At 43.7% G+C, this 23,143-nt stretch overlaps 2 long non-coding RNA genes across 2 annotated transcripts in view; one reads left to right on the top strand and one right to left on the bottom strand.

Annotated features, from left to right (window-relative positions):
- Window positions 1-323: 323 nt before the first annotated feature.
- LOC147262099 (uncharacterized) lies at window positions 324-1,259 on the bottom strand. The gene is made up of 3 exons (XR_015116134.1): window positions 1,171-1,259; window positions 632-800; window positions 324-463 (listed from the first exon to the last, which is right to left on the bottom strand). It is a non-coding gene; the product is annotated as an uncharacterized LOC147262099 (long non-coding RNA).
- A 4,181-nt stretch (window positions 1,260-5,440) lies between these two features.
- The window catches only part of LOC147262100 (uncharacterized), a 254,235-nt gene continuing 236,532 nt past the window's right edge, over window positions 5,441-23,143 (top strand). Inside the window, exon 1 of the long non-coding RNA XR_015115966.1 lies at window positions 5,441-5,672. This is a non-coding gene — a long non-coding RNA (uncharacterized LOC147262100). The remainder of the gene's footprint in view (window positions 5,673-23,143) is intronic.

A 23,143-nucleotide genomic window follows, 5' to 3' on the forward strand; every position in this document is an offset into this window, starting at 1 on the left:
TCATCCTCTGTGTGAAGCCATTTTTTTAGCTCCTGTCTCTTTAAGACTGCCCCCCCCCCCCCCCCCCGCACACCATGGTGAAAGCTCAGTCGCCCTTTTCCCACCAAACTGGAGCAGGTTCTTGAACTGTTCAAGATTTCCTGAACCTCGGATCATTGCATCATCAGCTGAGGATGTTGCACAACGCACAACAGAAGTTGCACAAAAAAAAAATAAAATGGGGGAACTACAGTTCAGACTCGCTAATACAGATTAGATATTTGAGATTAGAACGAATGAAACCACATAAAAATAGTCATTCACTTAACTGGCTCGCACAGGCGCAGACGACGCGGCACCACTGGAGTTAGTCATGTGGTCACATGTATCGCCATGATGTAAGATGGCGAGGAGGAAGAGCTGGCAGCATTGTACTCCACAGGTAAACCCAGACAACCAGAGCTTGATGTTGCTGTCTCACTGACTGTGCTCCGGAATTACAAATAACATCAACAGGGATGTAAATAAACACAATCCCACACGCATTTGTGCTCAGCGATGCAAGTAACATGATTTTGCGTCATTTGCATAAGTTGAAGATATTCAGCTAGAGTGAGAAAACTGCCTGTGACACAAAAAAAAACAAACAAACCTGTGACAGTAAGTTCCTCTCTAGTTCAAAATAAAGTTCACAAAAGGACACAGAAGCTGTTCCCTGTCAGAGGGGAAGGCCTGTGGAGGTCTGGAGCCGGCACGCAGCTTCAGGTAGAACCGTGGCGTTCACAACTTCCATCAGTCCACTGCACGCTTGTCTCACTTTCCTGTAAACACATGAAAATATCTTCCAAAATATCTGAAACAAACATGTCACACCGAACAACTAGAAAGAGCTTCAAATAAGGCATTGTTTTCCCCTCTGGAGCTCCCAGCCCTCCGTCCCTCATCTGTCCATCCGTGCCCACGTCTGGTGAATACACACATCCACACATTCTCAGCGCGTCCTAACGCTAAACATCTGGAGGGAGAGTACGAGCCGTTTCAGGGCGCTCTATTAAGATGCACAGCAGAGCTGTTTTCAATTGATTTCTGGCCCGGGGTGAATAATGTGCAAATATCGCCGCGGGAATATTGCTCCTCCTGTGGTCACTTCCAATATCTGCAATTACTTAAGTGCCATTAAAGTCAGTCTACCTTTGAGAGAGCAGATTCATCACCGGGGTGACTTTGTTGCTGTCTGTGACGGCCTCCCACAACAACCGCTGCTCTCCGTTACGTTTTCTTTGGAGCAGAAATGAAAGTGAACTTCAAGCAAACAACATCATTCCTGAGAAACACTTGTGTCTCAGATGATGTAATTCAGAAATTAGCAAAAATCCAATACTCCCCCACGCGCCGGCCCCGCGGGTGCCAAAACAACAAGTTCAAACACATCTCAGTTCCGCCATAATGGGATGCAATTGTCCTGTGTGTTGCAGACAACCGCAAAACATCATCAGGGGCATTTTCCCATGATGCCCCATACTGTAATTAACTTCTGAGAGAGCTGCAGTCAAATGCGGTGAGGGGCAGCCACTTGTTTGATAATTTCCTGGCACTTTACAGAAGGGTAAATGCAACCTGGATGGGATTTCACACAAATTGCCACATGCAGGACTTTCCTCTTGGCAGGAACATGACGCTCCAGTATGCTATAAACATCTTGGTTCAAATTGCTGTCACTGGGTAGCAATTACGTTTATCAGATTAGAAGATAAAACTGAAAGTGTCACTCGGCCTGGGAGGAAAAAGAAAAAAGAGAAAAAGAAAGCCAAACGGGCACCGGTAAGCAGACAGGACAAGTGAGGTTTTGCAGTAAGTTTGTTCATAATTTCATGCCAGCTGTTAAGACAGGTAATAACAGGCTGCACATGAGGAATCGCCGGGCTTCCCCTCGTGGATTTGTGGCTGTAAACATGACTCCCATCATGCCCCATGGTTCTGCCTGTCAGTCACAGACATGTTATGCGATACTCAGTATCCCTGTCATTTAGTCCCAAGGGTACTGTGGCTTCTTCTGTTGGTCCTGGAAACTCTGCCCCTGCCCCCAGCTACCCGCCGAATGATCCGCCTCGCAGTCCGTGGCAGTTGTAGGAAGACTGAAGTTTTATTTTGACTCTCGTGTGCTTGTGTGCGTTTAACGAGAAACACCAAATAACCACTTCAACGCCGTTTTCTTGCCAAACGTGCAGTCAGATTACAAATAAAGTCAGCACGAACGCACTAATAGACACAATCTTGCACGTGTTCCTGCCAGCGGGCTGATACGCCAAACACGTTTGTGGACAAAATTCCTGAGGTAGAAAACATTCCTAGATCTTTTATTTGAGCTTGTGAAGTAAAAAGCTGGACAGGACAAATACCTTATTAGGTTTTTTTCCAAAACAAGCCTAAATACAGTTTAGTAGAGCAGCAATCACATCGTCCGAAAGACTCTCTGTGCACATTTACATTATCTTATATATCTTATGATTTAAAAAAAGTAAAAGGACTTGACTCTTCTGTACGATTGCCGTCTTAAATCACCGCTGGCTCAGAGGCAAACTGATTAAATGACACAGGTGAAGACAATAAATGGATGCAAGTAAAACCCAGAGGAGACAAATGTTTCCAAATAAATGGGAAATACAGCAAAAACCAGCTGCTCTGAATCTCTGCAAATCACGGACAAACTCACAAGAGCCGTGACAGGAAACACCAGAACTAAAAAAAAACAGCGTGACTCTGACAACATGTCTTGAACAGTTTCCACATCAAATGTTCTCTCCAATTCTAACAGGGAAATTGTTTTTTTTTCCCTCTTAATATAATAAATAAAGTCATTAATCATGAATGGGTTTAAAAAGCTCGCGCTCCTGAGACCCGTATGGGGGGGAGCACCGGGCCCAGCGAGGCCGGCAGAGCTGTATATTTGTCACATAAAGTCAGAATCCTGACGAGAGGCTGATGTCACCCTCAAGCGGACTACACCCCGTATTTCTTCCACATGAGCTGATGAAATGTGTGTTTTATTAAAGACGTGCGAAGATCTTATGAATACACACTCACACACTCACACACTCATGCATATTTCTTTGGGGCAGATCAGTTCTACTGTGTTCCACATTCAGTCTCCCATGAGGTCAGTGAGTCATTTGTCTCTCAGGTCAATATCTCCATGAAGGTGTTTCCAGGATGTTCCTGTTTACATGCAACACAGTTAAAGTCTTGCCAATGACTGAAGACACGCCCACCTTACATCACTACGTTCTGCGTCGGCGTTTCCCTCTAGAACCTGACCTGAAAACTCTCTGCTGTGTTGGTGACGGTGAATCTTTTCCTGCTCATGATGCAGAAAACTGAGCACAGAGGCGGGTTTGTAGCAGCGGCTGGAAGCCGGATGGACATCACGGGAACACTGGAGAAACTCCGTTAGGTCTTCGTAGCACGATCGCAACACACTTTAGTCATGTGACTGAGATCAGAACGATTAATGTCTCAATGTGGTCATTGATGGCTGTGACGATGGCCGTATTCAGGTTGGAATCAGAAGGTTTCTTACCTTGTGAATGAAGCCACCGACAAGTCCATCCATCCATCCATCCATCCATCCATCCCTCCGTTTATTCATTTTCTACTGCTTAGCCTGTTAAGGGTAGTGGGGGGTGGAGCCTATCCTAGCAGCCTTCCCCCTGGACAGGTCACCAGTCCAGGGCAGGGCCAACACATAGAGACAGACAACCATTGGCTCTCCCAGCCACGCCTACGGTCAATTTAGAGTCTGGATTAACCTGGTCCCTCTTGATGTCTTTGGACTGTGGAGGAAGCTGGAGTACCAGAGAGAACCCAGCAGGAACAGGGAGAACATGGAGACTCACCCAGAAAGACCCCGTGCTCCAGCCGGGGCTCCACCCACAACCTTCTTGCTGGGGGCCACAGTGAGGACCACTGCTCCACCGTGCTGCCACCACTGACAAGTCACATACTCAAAACTGGGAATTTTACCATTAAATCAAATGTTTCTTCCAGTTGCCTCCTTTTTGTTGTTGTTGCAGCATCTCAGGCTCCACTGCATGTTGGAACAACTCGCGAGTCTTTTCCAAGGGCTGAAGGAGCAGATGTAGGCAGCCGTTGCTGCAGCTCTACCCGGCGATACTGGCTGGCGACTGGAATCATTCCAGCCCCTGCAGGAGCTGCAGAAATACAACGTTCATAAACTTTTCCGGTGATTTTTGATTGCGTCTTTCCCCCTCCTTTACTCTGTCTAAAAGTTAACCTTGAGCTTGTGTTTTTTAATCAACCAAATGGATTAGAGACAAATGGATCTCCGACCAGTCCGTTTGGTTAATACATATGCAATACATAATCTACCAGGCACAGCGCCAGGATTCCAATTTTGGATGGGCCGGAGTGATTTTGGCTGGGCCTTTTAATTACAGATCTTGATACTGTTTGTCTTCCTTTGATGGTTTCCAGCTGGTTGTCTGGCTTAAAAGAGAAACGACTGATATCACGTCTGGTTCCTCTTATGAAATGGAAATTTAGCTGCAACAGTTGGTTAATTATTGAACGTGAAAGTGGGTACCTGCACCACTTTATTCACCCCTGTAAAAACTGCTGGCTAAGAGGATGTGTGTGAAATCTCTCACTACTGCGTCCGGATGCACAGGGAGAAGTGTTGTTGTACTCTAGATATTTTGACAAGTAGCGTCCCCACAGGAAAAGCAGTACACATCTGATGGTCACTGAGTTCAATATCCCATCATGCATTGTGCTGACTGAGTGAATCAATGAGGACGACTAAGAAGCAAGAAAGATGCTCGCAAAGGGTGAAAGTTTTTCACTTTGAAGACTTCCAAAATATGATGTATTTCACATAACTTGTTACTTTTATTTGAAAGTGAAAAGTTACTCTATAACCTTACTGTGTTGAGTAACAAGTTACTGATTACATTTGCAATACTTGCTTCAAAGAAACATCAGCAGGCGGCTATAAATAGTCACTCAAAAATACTTAACAATATTCTTTCATGTCGATTGTTTGGAAGATGCGTATATTTATATAATTTATGCACATAAATCCTCTATTACTCTCTTTTTCCTGTGTGAATATACTTTTACACATCCTCGCCTTCTTAAAATGATGGCCTAAGTCATTTTTTTTTCTGGAAAATGCAAAGAACTGGAGACTAAACATTGTAAGGAGTTGATTCAAGCAAAAAAAAATTGTCAAAAAATGACGTCGAAGGTGACGATTTGTGATATTTGAAATACATACTGCATACTACAAGCATGGCTAATGGATTTGTCTGGTAAGGTTGAAGGGATCAATAATATAGTTCTGCTTATGAAAAAGAATTAGTACCTAAACTCCGGTACCCAGAACTCCTTTTTTAATGCTTGCACTTCCTGGAAGGGCTGTGATTGGCTCAAACCGTCGCGTGGCTCAGAATGGCGGCGACAACAGGTGGACGGGGGCGGCAAACGGCCGCTTCTCGGCGCGGAAGAGCGGATTGAAACTCAAAAAGGACGTCGGATATCGTTGTGGATATATATTTTTGAAAGACTCCTTAAAGCCAGGGAAGTTCCAGGGTGGACTGCAAAGCTCCGTAGGAGGAGATATTCACTCCGGACCGGATTGAGGACAGAGCGGCTGTCGGTGTCCAGGGGGTTTCACTGTGAGTAAAAAGTTTATTTCGCGGCGAAATAAAAACTGTAACGAGCAACAAGAGGGTTAATTTAGAGGTAACGTGTCGCTGGATACATAAACTGTTAGTAGTACTGAAATTACGTCACCAACAGGTAACATTACTCCGTTTGTGACTGGAAGCTAACAGCTGCCGTGTAGCTAGCCAGAAGAGAGAGGAGAGGATTTCACCACCATGTCCTGTTAAGAGTTCCCTTCACAAGATGCAGCCAAGCTTGTGTTGACGAAGTCTGATTTTTCTGCAATTAAGTTTCGACAACATGGCTTTGAATGTGAGTGTTTCATAAGGATGATGATTTATTGCTGGTGGGGGGGTTGTTCTCCCAGTAAAACCATCAGCTGGGATTGCTTCCATCCAATGTTCTGGCTTCAAGCACACACTTCTCCCTGTCCTTTACTACGTCTTGTTTTATTGCCACATTGTGACATCTTTTTCTGGTCAACAGAATAGGAGAAATTATTCCATCCGTATGTGTTTGTGATCTGGGTTTGTGCTTGCGTTTGCATTTTCACTGGGCTCAAGCGTAAATCTGCATGTGTTGTGTTTTAAACTTGCAACAGCACTTGGCAACTGCTTCCTTCCTGTTTCTCTCTGTTCCTCCGTCTGTCCCGAAATGGCCTTCAGTCCAGCAGTAGCCAGGAGAACTGGGGTGCTTTGGCCAGACTGCAATTCAACCAATAATCTCTTCAGCTAATGGGATTATTTTGGCCTCTGACAAATGTCTGAATAGCTGCAGCACCTTCTCAGGCTTCAGCTCCACAGGTTTCTTGAGTTAAAGGCCTGGTTTCAGCTCTTTGTTCCTGCAGGAAGTGATGGTGAATCATGGTTGCAGGAGCAGCGGAGGTTTCAAGCTGCATCTCCAGAGGTCACTGCGTGGCGATAGCGAGTCACTGTCGTTCAGATGTGGTTGTTGGCAGCGATGTGGAAGCGGCCCTGATGGAAGACGCGTGTTGTGGTTGCAGTGATTTCATTGTTTCAGCCACTAACAAAGATGGTGCCTGTAGACGAGTGTTGCAACGTCAAAATTTGCATCTCTGCGTGTTTGCGTGCGCCGTGTTGTCTGTCTCGTAGCCTGAGGAGATTTGCAAGATGCAACTGAGATTGAATCAAAAATGGAGGGCACTTTACAGGTTGTGTGCCTGTTGTCTTGTGGTCAGTCTTGACGTCTTGTGGCCTCGTACCTGCAGCTGTGTTTCCGTTGCGAGTTTTAGATTCGGTGCGTGCTGTTTTACATGGATGCAGCTTCACGTGCACAGACTCCCTCTGGGTTGTTGTCGCGCTCTCTTCAGGTGACAAACATCGGGCTGACCTGTTTTATTTCCTGCTGTTCTTCTTCTACGCTTCCTGTTACAGCCGTTTAACATTGCCTATCCTGGCTCCTTCTGACTGAAATGCGCTCTGCATAATCTGGTTCATTTGCTATGATTCGCTTGACATTTCATGAAAACATGGCTGATACAACGGATTGGTATAAAGTATGCTGCTTTTTTTTTTTTTTTTTTTTTAAAAAGGTTGAGAACATGTGACCCGGCTAGAACATCTGCTGATGGGTTTATTTTGGAGTTGAGAGTCGGGACTTGACACTGGAAACTGTTTGCTGGTGAATCTTTCAGCATTTTTTCTGCAGACATAATGATTTTTTTGTTAAAGTGAATGAATCAAGCAAAGTATTGTAAGATATTTTGCTTCAACCAAAAGGTTGCTTTATAGAAAACTGTATCCACTGAGTAATTAGCACTCAAGGTTCTCCCATTTCTCTCTGTTGCTTCTCTTGTTCCCTCTCTTATCTTAACCATCGCTGTTCCTGTCTGTCCCTCACTCACACCATCTATCCTGCTTCTTTTCTGCCAGTCTGTTCTACCGTCTGCCTCCGTCTCCTCTTCTGTCTCCTTTGAAGATCTATCCCCACTCTTGATTTACTGAGGTATATTAAGTGCATGCAAAGCCTGCTAAGATTAGTGATGCTATCACATTCTCAGCATCGCTTCCAGAGAGAAATCCCTCCTCAGACTGAGTGGAGGAGGGATCCTCAGAAGAAGACCCTCTTCAGTTTACAATGCCACAAAGACCAGAGCTTTTTGATGTGAAAAATTAAACACAGAGAAATGTCAGCTGATAAAACGGTGTCAGATTTGCAGCTTCTGGGAAGAGCCACGTTGGTGGTCAGTGTGGTGCAGCTCCATTTAGGAAACACTAGTTTTTCTCTTCTCCCACAGACAAGTAAAGCACACATGCTATTTTTATATTTTTTAACTGTAATATTCCACGGATTAATGCCTGCAGGTTGGGGGACAGATTGGGGTCAGGATTGATTTAACTCAGCCACAATCCACACACAGGTGTTTTCACTTATTTTTAACCTGATTAAGGCCTGATCTAAATAGCACACGGGGCCTCCGGTAATTCCCAGCACCCACCGTCTACCTGAGCAGAGGTCTAATTAACCAGAATAATTTATAACACCTGTAAGGTTGTTCAGGGTCTTTGTAGTTTTACCTCAGTAACATGAAGGTCAGCTTGCTGAAGAATACTCGCATATCACAGCGAGAAAACTCTTCACACTACAGGGGGCGGCAACTTTGAGATCTTTAACACTGAAGTGCATTTAGCGACCTTTACGTTGCAGGCAGAATTGGTCCAAATGTGTTTTTTTATGATAGTGTGAAGAGCACAAACCACCCGGAGTCTGATTCTTTGAAATCAACGTCAATGTGGTTGGAAATCAGACGCATATCAGATTTTTTTTTTTTTTTGCAGTACAACTTCAGTCTGAACAGTCAGATCAGGGTGGCCACCCTTGCTGCCTCAGGAAAGCTGAGGTCAAAAGCAGTCACTGACATTTCTGTGTGTCCGCGAGTCCATCCACATCGCGATCGCAGCGCTCCAGGCTTGACTGCTGCTGCGTGCCTCCGGACACACACGGCAGCCGTGGCCGCTCCACCAGAAGCCATGTGAAGAAATGTAGCCGTGTATTCTCCTGATTCTACCTCTCATGTCATCTTCGCTGACTTCCACTGCGTAACAGCTGATATGTGTATCTGTAGATGCTGATTTCAGCTGCCTCCATGCGTACTTCCTGAAGATAGCGTGCTGCGTTCAGCATTAGCACTGTGAATGTGGCTGTAGCTTTGATGCAGCTTTGCAGTTCCAAGAAGGAACCAAAAAAATGAAATCACTCCAGTTTACCAGTGGAAAATCTGTCGTATCTGTAACTTTCTACAGAGTCAAGTAGAAATTCAATACATTTCAACAAAGCACACTGATCTTCTAGATTGTGTTTTGCACTTCACGGCCGTGGTTCTGATAATTTTCTGACCATGAAGAGCCAAGCACTGACAGAACCGTGCTGCAGGACTGTAAAACATTTATGTAGCTCCCAGGGAAACACGGGCTCCATGTGCACCTGCAGCAAATACTTTTCCACCTGGTAGAGAGATTCCACAGCACAACTGTAAAAACTACCCCAACAATCAGACGGTTTGCTTTTTGTACATAGAACCAAGCATCCACCTGGAATTGGGCGGTGTAGTTTTTGCCTTTCGTTGCTAACAGACAGACTGCATCACTGCTTATCCAAACCAAAAGCTGTTTTTGACAGCTGGGAAGTTAAGACGGATAGATTAATACACACACCTGCTTTTCTATCAGTCGTGGGCAGTTCCAGCTCCGTCCACAGGAAGATCTGGGTGCAGAAATTCTGCCTTTACGTGTTTGGCATGACACTTTTTTTTTTCTCCCCAGGCATCAAATGAAAATTCAGAGATAAGGCATCAACTTCCGGAGGTATGCGACGTGTCTGTTTGTGGAAATCTGGAATGATTCGGTTGCATTTACACTGACCATCTCAGTCCTATGCTGTCCTCAGTGCTCCGGTTAAACTGGTTCTAACGGCAGTCTGGTCACCCTGAAACGCATTTTAATGTGGGGTATAAATGTGATGAGAGACCTCACCTCAGTGTGCAATTACGCTCCAGAACGCAATAATGAATACAATAAACTCTTTTGACTTCTTCAACCTATCGATCAGTTGGCCATTACAAACTACATTTAAAGATCTGTGTAAATCTTCCAAGCAGGAAAGGCAGGGAAAGGAAAAGTATTGTGATGTGCCACTAATTCAGAATTTAATTGTGCCACCATAAGAGTCTTCACTCACTTCATATAACTTCAATAATGATGTAGAGCGAGTGTGTACAGAATATACACGGTTTATATGATCCTGTTTTCTACCCTGGAGCTATTTTAACTGAAAATATAAGTAATAAAACTTTTAAACTGCTTCCACCTTTTACTGCTTCTCTGTTGCCCATAAAATGAAGTGCTTCTAAATTGCTGCTGCATCTCAGCAAGCAAAACTTCACATATGTAATCCTGCTTCCAATGACACACACATCCACGCTGCATAACTCAATGTTTTGATCCCTGCGCTCCATCAATCAGCAGGTTTCCAGCAGGCTAAGGAATAGGAACATATTAAAGTTGCCATCAGCGTGCCCATATTGCCACGTACAATCTGAGCCCCCCCCGATCTGTTTATTGAATTATATATCTTCTCTGCTCCGTTTAGAGTCGCCTTTGTCACCGCAAGCGATCGATACGCTGGCGCTGCCGAGGCTAACAAGGGGCTTTGTCTGCTGTGGCCAGCACTCCCGCCTGTCACCAGATGGTATTTACTATGTGCTTTGTTTTAACATCCATTCGGTATGAGTGGAAATCAATTTTTCATTTGGACTTAATTGTCTCTGTGCTCTGGCAGCTCAAAGCTCTATGGCCCTGAGCCTCGGCTCCCCTCGGTGTTGCAGCGAGCGGCCCAGGCCCACCCTGCCCTCCACACAGCTGTATTTTATACCTAATTACACATGTCTGTGGCCCACGGTGAGGAGTATGAGGCTTTGGGGAATTGTTCCTGTGGAGACTGGCCAAGGGGACTCACTGTTGGTATCTCTCTGGTCGGGATTTAGTCATGCTTACGCCAGCTGAGTGGTACTTGGAGCGAAGACTCTGTGACCCAGACTCTCTGTGCCTCTGGTCTTTTACATAGCTGTTAAAAAGCTGGTCGTGAGGAACTGCAGAGCTGAGCAGAGACACGGTGAAGCCTCGTGTAGCTGAGCTGGAGTCAGGACTGGGATGGAAGCATGTCATCCCACCGCTCAAACCTTCATCTTGCATCATTTGTTTGTTTCTCCAGTACACATTGTAGATGTTGTTTGTTTTACTGCTGTGATTTGGGCAGCATTTAGCCTGGAACTGTGAGGGGTTGCCTTTGGCCTCATAGCTTGAAGTGAATATGTACATTAAAAAAAAAACCAACCAAACAAACTTGGAAGGAGCCTGCTTTAAAGTCTGAATGCTCAGAATAACACTCACATTTTAATAGTTTTCAATTAATGAACATGCCGTAAAAGCGAGGGTCCGTATTTGACGAGTTCAGAATGACGGCGTGTTTCTATAACCCCTTCACTCTCGTTATGATCAGATGATTAAGGTTCAGTGTTAAATGAACTTGTGTTTAAAGGTAGCAGACAATCTTGGTTAAAAGTAAGCATTGACCTTTGAATTACAAAGCTAATATTAAGCTATGAATGACCTCCACCGCATTTGCTTGACTTAATCACAACAACAAGCCTTGTGACACGAATTGTTTTCTGCAGGATGACGGCTGTCGCCTCATTTCGCCATGTTGGCTACTGCCGTTTTAAGGACACATAAAATGTCATCGAAGAAAATGTTTCAACATATTAAAGTCACACAGATCACCTTATTTCAGGCCTAATTCTGACCAACTACCCACTGAAAAATGTTACTGACTTTGAGGCAAAGGAACCGCATGTTCAACCGTGGTGGCTAACTTCACGGTTCCAAATCGCTCCTGTGCCTCTCTGCTGTTGTGGCTGTGTTTGCGACGTGCTACTCTCGTCCGTATCTACTACATCTGTTTGAGGTTGTAATGGCTCCTGGAGTTTACCTACAAATGAATCCATTTACTCAGCTGCAGTTACAATTAAGATGAACTCGTTGATGTTTGATGTTCCGGATTTACTGGGTTGTTTTTCTCCTGCGCTCATGTAAAGCATCTCAGCTCAGTCTGTGTTTATTAGGACGTGATTATTGGCTGCTGAGGGTGAATATATCTCCAGCACTGTCGTGGTCTAGGATCTGCTTCAAGTTTCCGTCTGACTTCATATAAATTCACTAGTTTGGTATAGAGACACTTGAATGAAACATCGGGAAACAGCTTTTCAGCGATCGTGTCTTCACAAACCTTTACAGGAGTGTTTGGTTGGGTCTGTCCAACAGTGGCAGGTGGGCTGGACCTGCGTAGGTCTGTGGTGGATCTGTCGTCACGATTGCAGGACTTTTGTAAACACTTCCCATTTAGGGTGTCACAGCCGTGCATAACCAGTCAGCACGCTATGCAGGCTTCATATACGGAACTAAATCCTGCATATAAACAGACCCATCTCAGAGTACAGGCTCGTTTCTGCCTTTTGATTCCATGCAGCCTCTTCTGCCTCGTCTTACATGGCAGCTAAAGCTCTTGTGGCATTTCAATCCCTTGAAACTCTGTCCTTTCAGCCCTTTACAAAGCGTGTATCTTTTCAGACAGCTTTGCAAGGCTTTGCTCCATTAAGTCTTTTAATCACACAAATAAGATAAAATAAAGCAAGGTCATGTGTTTTTTTTTTTTTTTTAAACTGCAAACCTTTCAAAAACAAAAGCTGTGCTGCTCGTTATGATGCAAACAATATTACTATTGTAATACGAGCTTATCTCCTTTCTCTCCCACCATTACAACTAGCTGATTCTTTTCACTGGGAAGGTAAAAAAGACAAAGCTGCCAGAAAGGCACCCAGGGAAAGTGAAACACACTATCTGGACTATTACTGGAAACAAAAAGCGTAGCTGGATGAGATCAGCAGTTCTTGCTAAGCTTCGGGGGGGATATCTGCCTAACACTCTTTCCTGGATGCCAGAGTGACTCGGGCCACAGCGGCTGATAGGAAGCTGACTCACTGAGCAGCAGATGCTGGCTGGATAGAGTCAGTAATGCAGGCTCAGGGCATTGCTGAGTGTAAATTGTGAAGGGTTTGTTTATGTGCCTGAGAGACTGCGACCTGGGAGCTGAGATGGACTTTGGTAGGCTGGATCCATTAGATCAACTAGTGTTTGTAGAACTGGACTCAGAGATGTCATACTGCTTCTCAAATTACAGGAAATAAAATAGAAAAGACTCAATTTTGTCTCAGTTCCTACAAGACATACAGGCCTTATTCCAAGATCCCTTTTCGTACACCTCCACACCTGCAGCAGCCATGGAGAAGGCATTTTATTTTTAGGTCATCTGTGCATCTACTCCATTCTTGTCGATGGGATATCCAAAGAATTTTTGTTAAAAATTTAGCTCCAGTGTCTACCGGGACACACCGTTAAACTGAAAAGATTATTCAGTTTATTGTGAAGTCCCATAACAGGTCCTCTTTAATGTTCATCTGGAAATTATGTTGTAGAGATAAGTGTCCCAGTCCCAGTTGGACTGTTCAAGCTTGAGTTCTGGACTTTTAGTTTTGTACTTTTTGAGGATGGATCTTTATGTTGTTCCTTATTTTCTTCGTGTCTGAGGTCGCTGGTCTGACCATACCCTTAGAAAGTTCTTGTGTTTGGAAACGTACTTCCTTTGTGTGTGTCCTCGTACGACAGTCTTCCTCTCTTTTTCCCGCCTTATATTCTGTGCTTCAGCTGGGTCTTGTTAGTTAATCGGTCTTGTCAGCCACAGCCCTGTTCCTGCTGTTCTCCCTGTCCTCGTGTTCTCCCACCTGTTCCTTGTCATGCGATCAGTTCAGCCTTGAGGGAATTGCTTACATTTTGGCTCCGGCGTCCACTGTGACGCAAGGATGACCTGAAGAAGTTTTGGTGGTCAAAGGACACGGTGACACGTGGGAGAAGCATGTGACAGCGATGCGGTATTTCTAGTTTCTTTCGTTTTTGTGGAGGTCTGTAGAGAACCTGGAAGAGTGTTCATATAATTTTAGACTTGGGCCCTCTTTACAATATGGGAACTTCACAATAGCAGCAAGTGAATGCAGATGGTACAGATCTGTGCACTTGGTTTATCAGCTACAACCATCAAGCATATCTGGTTATTTTAATTTTCCCTAAAAATACAAAACACAGTTGTTGTTGTCCTCAGTTGTACTTCACCACAAAATGTTGTTGGAAATATCCAGCAGACAAACAAATGAAGATCCTCAAGTGAAATCAGACCGACAGCAGCAAGCAAGATGTTATCAATCTGTTACAAATATAAAAGATGAGAAGTGACCTTTGTGACAGGATGTTAGAGGAAGAAATCAGGCTTCAGCTGATACAGTAAAATGTTCAATATGTAGAGAATCAGCATGCACTGCATCCAGATCGTGATGTTATTTACAGTAATTTTGCACCCACAAACTGGGATTAAAGTTTGATGCTGACTCAATGCAGACTTGGAGAACAACTGTGTTCTGACACATCTTAATCCTTCCTTGGTACTTTGGAAAAGAAAGAGAAACCTGTAGCCTGCAGCTCATGTCTGCTCATTACAGGTCACTACACATGGAACACACCCACATTTCCAGAAACCCTCACTTTCATTTACATGGAGGGGCCTGGATTTAACGGGGGGGGGGGGGGGGGGGGGGACTGCTCCAGAAGTGAAAGAATGAGCCAAAACAGATGGGGAATGTACAGCTCAGAAGCAGACTGGACCCAGGTTTGATTTGAAAGCTCTTGGACCTGTGCAGAACTGAGAAAGTGGACTGAACAAGGCTGGGAGAAGCAGGTGTGTCAGCACTGATTTCACTGCTGATTAACACTCTAAGGTTAATTCATCAAAGCCAAACTTTGTGTGCTGCCTAATGTAACCTCAGCAGCCTCCTGCCCGCCGGCTGGCTGTGACACACAATCCATCGTCCTCGCTAAGGAAGCTGGCAAACAAATGAATAATGCTGTTTTTGAACCTAGAATTCTGATTAATCCCAGAATAAAACTACAGAGCTGGAAATGAGCAAAAGGTCCTGTTCTTCATGTTATGTATAGAAGAGACCCCTGTGCAATTATGTTAACGCCGTCAAGGAATAAGCCCACCAGTGTTATATGATGTAATACATTGCAATAACTTCACTTTCCAATTAAGAGTGAATTGGTCTCAAGGTGGCTGCATAAACTAATATGTTTGGAGACCAACAGCCGTCTGACAGCAGCAATCAAGGAGAGGTGACTTAACGCTCTCCACGCCTGCTGTCAGCCCACTCCACTCTGGAAACATTAAACGGGACCTTCTGTATTATGGTAACCATATTTTCTGGCTGTAACGTTGCAAGTATGTTTCTTATTAAATGTGGTGGTGGATGCATGTCGATGTGAATGCCACACCTAAGATGCTCTTCTTGGGCGTCTTTGTTCCGTCACCCGGGCCATAGGGGACTGGAAGGCTGCCCCCTGGTAGGCTTCAGGAGGGTGGACAATCAGGAATGTTGGATTTAAGGAGGGGGGCTTTACAGTAGCCAAAAACGGTGGTTTCAGAGGATGAATTTCGCGGCTGAATAAAGGATCATCCAGTGTAAGATGAATACAAGTTTTTAAAACTTAATAAAAAGCAGAGCCACTCTCATTGATTCCCATTATAGGTTCTATTGAGTATTTTTTGGGAACCTGATGTTATAACTCTGAAACTTTGGTCTCTGAGTTTTAGTTTGGATCTTTGCGTTGCTCCCCGTTTTCTTTGGTCTTGCCGGTTCGTGGTTTGAAAGTAGCCTTTGCCAGTTCTTGTTTTATTTTGAAATGTCCTTCCTCGTGTATGTCTTTGTGTGACTTCCTGTCTTCTCATCTGTTTCCTGCCTTTATTCTGTGAGCACCTGTGTCTTGTTAGCTAACGGGTCCTCGTCAGCCTCAGCTCTACTCCCAGGGTTCCTCCGATTATCTCCTGCCCCCGTGTTGTCTCACCGGTGTCTCGTTCCGTGATTAGTTCTATGTGTCTTTTAGTTGAGGTTGTCCTGCTGCTCCTTCTCACATCGTCCTCTGTTCACCATTATTTAAGTGTCTTGTGAGTTTAGCTTCAGTTTATGTTGGATGATAATATCCACATTTTCAGTTCTTGTCTGCCTCAGCTCATCTCTGGGTCCATCTGCATCCTCACAACAGTCGCTGTGGCAATCAAGTTTGACTAGTTTATATGTGAAATAAATAATAATACACACACAGACACACACACACAACAAAACAAACAAAAAAAGACACCATTTATCTTTGCCAGAAGTAGTAAAAATAAAGTCTATAGCTTTCTGACAGGCCTCAAACTAATTATGTGCATGCAGACTTGCTTCTGTCAGGAAGCAAGCAAACAAAGCCAAGCTTAATTTTTGTATTTTGTTTGAGCTAAAACAAACTGTTTGCAGCAACCACATCCTGTAAAAAAAATAAAAATCAAATTCTAAGCTTCTAGGATTGACTCGACTGAGGCTGATATTTACAAGACAGGAATTAGACTGTAGGCAGCAGGCCGTGAACCTGTCAATGCTCATGGTTCAGTCGTGGCTGTAACAGATAGACATGTTCATTGTCATTGCAGTGTGTTCCTGTTTTGTTTTTTTCCCTTCTCTTTTCTAATTTGTGGAATTGCGAAACTGACATCATCACGATGCAAAAGTACAACAAACAAAAAGCACTCAAACTGCTTTCTGCTCACAGGAACAGTTTCCTGGAGCAGCAGAATGTTCGGACGCAGACATTTTCATTGTAGTTTTGCTCTTCCTTCACCCATTTATTTGACCATTTTCCCCTTTGTATCACGTTTACTTTTGAGAAAGCAGCAGGTTTATTCAGAATGAATCTAGACCGATTTAAGACTATATATAGCAGCGCTACTGTAGAGACCACCTTCAGAGTGGGAACCCCAGCAGGTTTTAGAGCCCATGTGACTCATCCAATGAAACTTTGATATGATTAACTCATCCGTCATGATGTCATGGAGTCGGCCACTGAATTTACACACCTAAAGAGCCCAGGCTCTATAAAAGTCTCCAGGCTTTGCCATGTTAAGACATACACACACACACACGTTTCATGCACAAACAGGCACAGAATTCACATTTTAAGACTGAAGAGAAACACACACACACACAGAAGCCACAGGATGATGTCACCCTGCACACTTAGTTTCCACCAGCTCTAAATCCACTCCAGGCCAAGTGGAAATGACTGTGAAAACGTTGCAGCCTAAGTGGCTTTGTCAAATTGGAGCAGGGAGCAATATGAGCAGAACAACACTCCACTCAACAACAGACGGCCCTCCAGAATTATTACAGTAATGTGCCTGTGAAAAGCCACTAGATATTACCTGCTTATTTCATGTTTATTTCGGTCTGTCTGGTAGGTGACAGATAGCGAGGCTCACTGAACGGCTGCGTCTCCTCCGGGACTCCAAGATCCAGCAATCAGGTGCTCTAAGGCGCCGTACAATTGGAATTTAAACCTTTTACTTACAATCAATGATGTCTTGAGAATTTAAGCAGGTTCCTGTAACTATATATAATAACTTTTTTTCCATAGAGTTATAAATACTGACAGTGAGGTACATTTTAGAGGCAGGCTGGTATAAAAATGTAAGCAGTAGAGCGCGGGGGGTGGGGCATCAGTCATGAGCCAGTTGGATGTAAGTACAAGAAAGAGCAGACAGGCAGTAATCTAGGTTTTTCTGCACGAACCGAAATTACAAAAACTCAGGATCAGCATGTCAACATGGGCTAAACTGAGATTAAACCGGTTCACTCAAGAGACTAAAAGCATTTCTGTTTCTGTCTTTGTCAAACAGTCTGACACACCTAGACACAAACTATGGGACTGAAACAGGGAGCAGGTGGTGAGACTGGAGGGCAGCCTGGGGGGGCGGTGAGGATGAGCTGAGCAGGACTAATGAACTGTTGCAAATCCGTCCCATATTTATGGCGTAATATCACTGGAGCACCTCTTGTGAAGGATGAACTTAAAAAAAAGAAAAAAAGAAGACATTTTGGAGGGTCAAAGGTTACTGTCATGTCACATGACTATGATATTTCAGGAACTCCAAGCAAAGTGTTCTTCAAATACAGTCCAAACATCCACCGGGACTTGAGGATGTAGTGGAAACGTTTTTGGCCGACAGGCACACATCATTTACACAGCCATGATATCGTGGTATTTTTATCCCTGCATCCCTTTGATGGACAAACCAACAATGTCTCGATTTTCTGTGTGAAATATCTTTCCCCTATAGAGAGTGAATTAGTGCTCTGGCACCAAGAACACAAAGCGGTGCCTCTCTAAATAGCTCCAAGGACGTAGGAGCAGTTTGTCCACACTCACCACTGCAAACAGTCTCAGCTAATATACGAGTCCAATTTGTCATAAGTGGAATTTGTGCGGTCATTCTGAGCGTTAGCGTCAGATCTATGGCTGACGTTTGTATTTAGCATCCAAGTGGATGTGCTGCTGAATGCAGGTGACAATGATTAATCCACTTACTGTTTTAATTTTGACCTACAAATCTAGGTAACACACACACACACACACATTTCTCTCAGCTTGACTGGTTAATCGCATTAATATGTTGGGTGCCATTTTTCAACCTTTTTATGCTACTGGCAAGTCGCTGCATTATGCACTAAGATAATCTATCAAATGAATATTTCCTTATCAGCAACTGCTGCCTGCAAACATTTTTTTCCCCAACATCTTCTGAGTTTCATTGGCGCTTGTGCCTTTGCACAGTCCTGCAGTAAAACACGCGGCGGGTTGTTTTATTCCAGCATGTTTGTAGAATTCCCAAAACATTCTGTTTTGTCCACATTGGGGTTCACTTTCCCTGGTTTCCAGAAGATTTAGTCTGATTTAAGGTATTTTAACTGCATTAAAAGACCTGTGCAGATGTAAACTTGTTAATTAGGTCATCAACCACAGAAATATCTATTTAAGCAGGCAATTAAGTGATTATACATGAAAAAAACAACCCCGAAATTTGGCAGTAAAATAAAAACTTTTACCATGACATATTAATTGTTTTTTCTTTGACAAATAATATGCCATATTGTACTTTATATCACGTTTTTAGACTTTTTTTTTTTTTTTTGTTCATCAATGTCATGGGGTTATTTCCACCTTTTCAAAATCTGCAAATTTCTTGTCCGCTTAATCTCCAGCCTTTGAAATCCAAGTGAAAGAAGATAGAAATTGATAAAAATGCTAATCACCTTCAGTTATTATCACTGCCAAGGCCTCTGCGGTGGTCTAGCCTGTGCTTGATGGGTTTCTTTGTCCTGGATTTTTGCCTCTCAGGCTTTCCAAAGGTTTTCCTTTATTATTGTTGGAGTTTTTTTTTTTTTTTAAAGCGGAATTGCAGATGCGACTCAGGGCTGTGTTTGTGCTTAAAAAACACATTTTTACCCCACATTTTTGATGTTTTCAGTGGTGTAGCAAGAGCCAAGGAAGAATCCATGTGATTTTGGGGAAGCTCTGTTTAGCAGAGTGAAAATTTGTCTTTTGTCTTTTTGTTGGGTTCAGATGCCTTTGCCTTGGTGGACGAGTGCCCTCGATTTCTTTTGAATTTCTAAACAGGAAATATGTGATCAGTAACAGACTAAGACAACAATTCATGAACATCTACCAACAACTGAAGCATATCTCATTGTGTCGCCCTTCTAGGGATCTGGTTGATGTTTTTGAATCGTTTTGTGGGCCATCAGTGCTAAATATATGTGGCTGGCTCCTTCTGCATTCTGTGGTCACAAATAAGTGATGCAGGAGGGAAAAACAAACATCTGATAAGAACGACAAAATACGCTCTTTTGGTGAAGTATGACGTTCAGGCTGACATGATGAGTGTGTATAAACACAGAAAGCTGAAGAACATGACTTCTCATCCCAACTGTTGCCCGTGTCATCGTCCCTCTTGCGTCCGTGGGAGCGAGTGCCTCTCCATCCCGTCACCGCGGCTCTGGGCCAGTGGCTATTTGGCTGGGGAACATTATTTGGAATTCACACACATCTGAAGGGGACACGGCAGGGGCAATTTCTCAGCACTATGGGGGTGCTCTCAGTACTTGGGGAGGAGGGGGCGCGCGGGGGGTGGGTGGGGGGGTTGGCAGTTCTCAGAGGGAGCGCTTGGCAAATCATAGATTCAGTAGAAAGAAATGGCAGCAGAAGAACGTGTGTGAATGTTCTGATTGTTACTGACTCACAGCATAGCTTCTTTGGAGGGGGGTCTTTGAGAGCATGAGGGGGCAAAGGGCATCTCAGGCTGTCCCCCCTCTTTCTCTTCCCCTCTGTCTTGCTTATCTCTTTCTGTCTTTTCCTGGCAGAGCTGGATGTCGACTAGATCAGACGGGAGGAGAAAGAATTCTTTTTAGGATGGTGGGGGGCATTTTTCTGCAAGCACTGCTTGAAATTGTACAGACTCTTGTGGGGAAGGGAACAAGGGGGGGGGGGGCTACAATAGCTGCACAGTCTGACTGACAAAAGGATGTAATGTGGATGGGAGCTGTGAGGCGTGAATGAAATGCATGTGTCATGTGTCAGATATGTTCCAAGATAGAAAATGGAAGTCATTTAAATTTCTCTGCTGGTTTATTTCTGAGTATGACAGACTAAATTAGATCTAAAATCACAGCGCTGACCTTCTAACTGCTGCTTCTAACCAGAAATATTGCTCTGCATGTGTGTTTCACACATTCTGCTCAATCTTTACAACAAAATCCACATGCAGACACGCATAGATATGTATCTTATGTGTCTTGTCTGGACCGCTGTACTCTACTTTCCTCACGAAGCAGTCAGCCTGCTGCTGAGAGCCGCTACACAAATTATTACGAGGTCAAGAGACATGAACATAAACCCTTCCTGCTGCAGCCACCTTGCCCTGGCTCCCTGTTAGGGTTTCATATTGATTTTAAAATTTTAACGCCGACTTTCAATCTTTAAATAGCTTTGTGTGTAAATTACTGAGCTGTTAACCTGGAGCATGGTTGCACAGTCAGAGACAGACATGAAGTGGGTGACTTATAGCACCCTTCATGGTGGCAGATCCATCCCTGGATGTGACCTGGTCCCAGTCTGCTTGCTGCTGTTAATCATGCTACTGTAGGAAACACCCCTCTGCCTCATCAGAGGGTTGGAACTGATGAAGAGTGAGGTCAAATCATGGTTGCTTCCCTCTATGGCGTCTCCCTCTCACAGTCACCTTTGACCTTTGATGACCAAAATCACTTCACTTCTCTGTAAAACTGAAAAATTGAGGGAAAAGTGTAAATTTCAAGGCAGCTTACGTCACTAGATCAAACGTCACATTGCACAATCAAAAATGATAAAGGCAAAAAAGCAACACATAAGGGAGAACCGCATCCTGAAGAACGGGATAAAATAAGTTTAGCCCCGTTGACTCACAGCAAGTGTCTGCATGGGTATCCACCAAAGCGTGTCCAGCAGATACTCTAATCAGTGCCCCTGAGCAAGGCATTAGCTGCCCACTGCTCTGTAAAGGATGAGTGATAGACTTGGATAAATAGGATCTGCTTCCTCCTCCTCCTCAGAGTTCAGATCAAGGTGATTGACCCTGAGGAGGATGAACAGGAGAACGGAGATGAGAATGGATAAGTGGGGTGATGAGTAAGGAAGAGAAGTAAAGGAGGATGTGTGAAGAGAAGAGATGTAGGACGGCTGAGAGAAGCATCGCTGTGTCTTCCTGTAAGAATGAGCCCTCTGAACTGGATGACACATTCAGACAAAACAATGTGTGTCTTTGTAGTGTTAACATGGTGTGACCGTGTGTGTGTGTGTGTGTGTGTGTGTGTGTGTGTGTGTGTGTGTGTGTGAACCAGAGCGATATCATGAAAAAAATAAAAAGTGATGGTGTTTCGGGAATTTGGTACAATTCAAAACATCTCTCGTTTCCCGTTCAGATTCGGGTATGTACCAAACAACAACAGCATGCTCGAGTGATGTGGGTCTTGGTCGACTTCCAAGTAAGTTTGGCTGGATGTCTGTGGTGTGACAAACAAAGTATCTGTGAAACAGGTTTTGGCAGAAACAATGAACTGCTCTATGCTGCTGATACATTTGAATATGGAGAAACTCCATCAGATTGTGTGAAATAATCAAACATGGCTGCTGCAGGAGGTTCACCACACCTGGGATCCCGTGACACGGTCCTGTTGTTGGAGTGTGGATGACTGCAATTTTCAATTCACAAAAAAAAAAAAAAAGTTAAAGGTTAATCCTGAGTCAAAGTAGCATTTTGAATTAATTATTGTGGTACCGCAGAGACGTCCTGTCCACACATGCTCTACTACAGATTTGATAATGTGTCTTTGTTCGGTACAGATTCTCACTAAAGTCACACCATCATCCTTTTGATATTGTTTCAATGAAAGTGAGACAAATGATGTAATTCCTTCTAATACTACAAACTGTATTGTAATCAAAATATCTGTCATAATAATCACAATGGATATGATTTCAAAACCATGCTGCCCATAAAGAAGTTTGTGTGGTACTAATATTTTGTAGGCTACATACTGGAAAACCCATGTTAACGTTGTGAAAATTAAAAACAACAACAAAACAAAACATTTTGTTTTCGTTATTTTAGAATATTTGGAACAGCCCAGAAATAAAATTGTGGATTTATGGGCTAAAAACATAGAGATAATGACATTTTTAGTAAGTTTATTAGTGGTCATAAATTAGTTATTGTTTTTAGCTTAAATCAAAGTGTTTTGGGATTCCTGAGCATACGTACATAAAACGTCGTAGATTATAAAAAAATGACACGCCTGATGGCTATCAGCTGTGATTAGCTTCAAGCTAACTATATGTGGCTGGCTCTTACTGCATACCGGAGCCACAAACAATGGAAAAAGTCTCCCTGTGCGCTCAACACACCTGCTAGTGAGCTCGTAAAAGGCAACATACACTTTGGGCCAAGTAGCACCCTCTCACGTGATGTTAGCGTGTATGTTGTGCTCGTATGATCCAAACTAAAGTGGCAAAATGAGGCCGGAAAGACACTCCCGTGACCCACTGCATTGTCTCAGCAGCTCTCTGGGAGATTAAGCACACCCATAGACACTCAGTCAGAAGCGGTGGATGCATGTCACCCTGTGCCGGGATGCAAAGTCATTCTGAGACTCTTTTGAGTTATTCCACTGATGCAATGGAGGCTTTGTGTGTAACAGCAGACCGGATGCGGGCCTCTTGTGTCAGCCGATGCACCAGTCACAGGCTTATTCGTGGTTGTGTGTAGACTCTAGTTTCCTGACTGTATAGACTTGTATTCCACAAACATTTAGGATAAATAGCATAATCTCAAGTAATATTCTAAATAAATGAAGGTATTATATAAACCAATCATATCATGCCACTGTCTTCTTTTTCAT

This window comes from Aulostomus chinensis, chromosome 5 (assembly GCF_037954235.1).
Source record: "Aulostomus chinensis isolate RoL2024-O1b breed Wild chromosome 5, RoL_Achi_v1.0, whole genome shotgun sequence".
In the NCBI taxonomy this organism is placed as follows: Eukaryota; Metazoa; Chordata; class Actinopteri; order Syngnathiformes; family Aulostomidae; genus Aulostomus; species Aulostomus chinensis.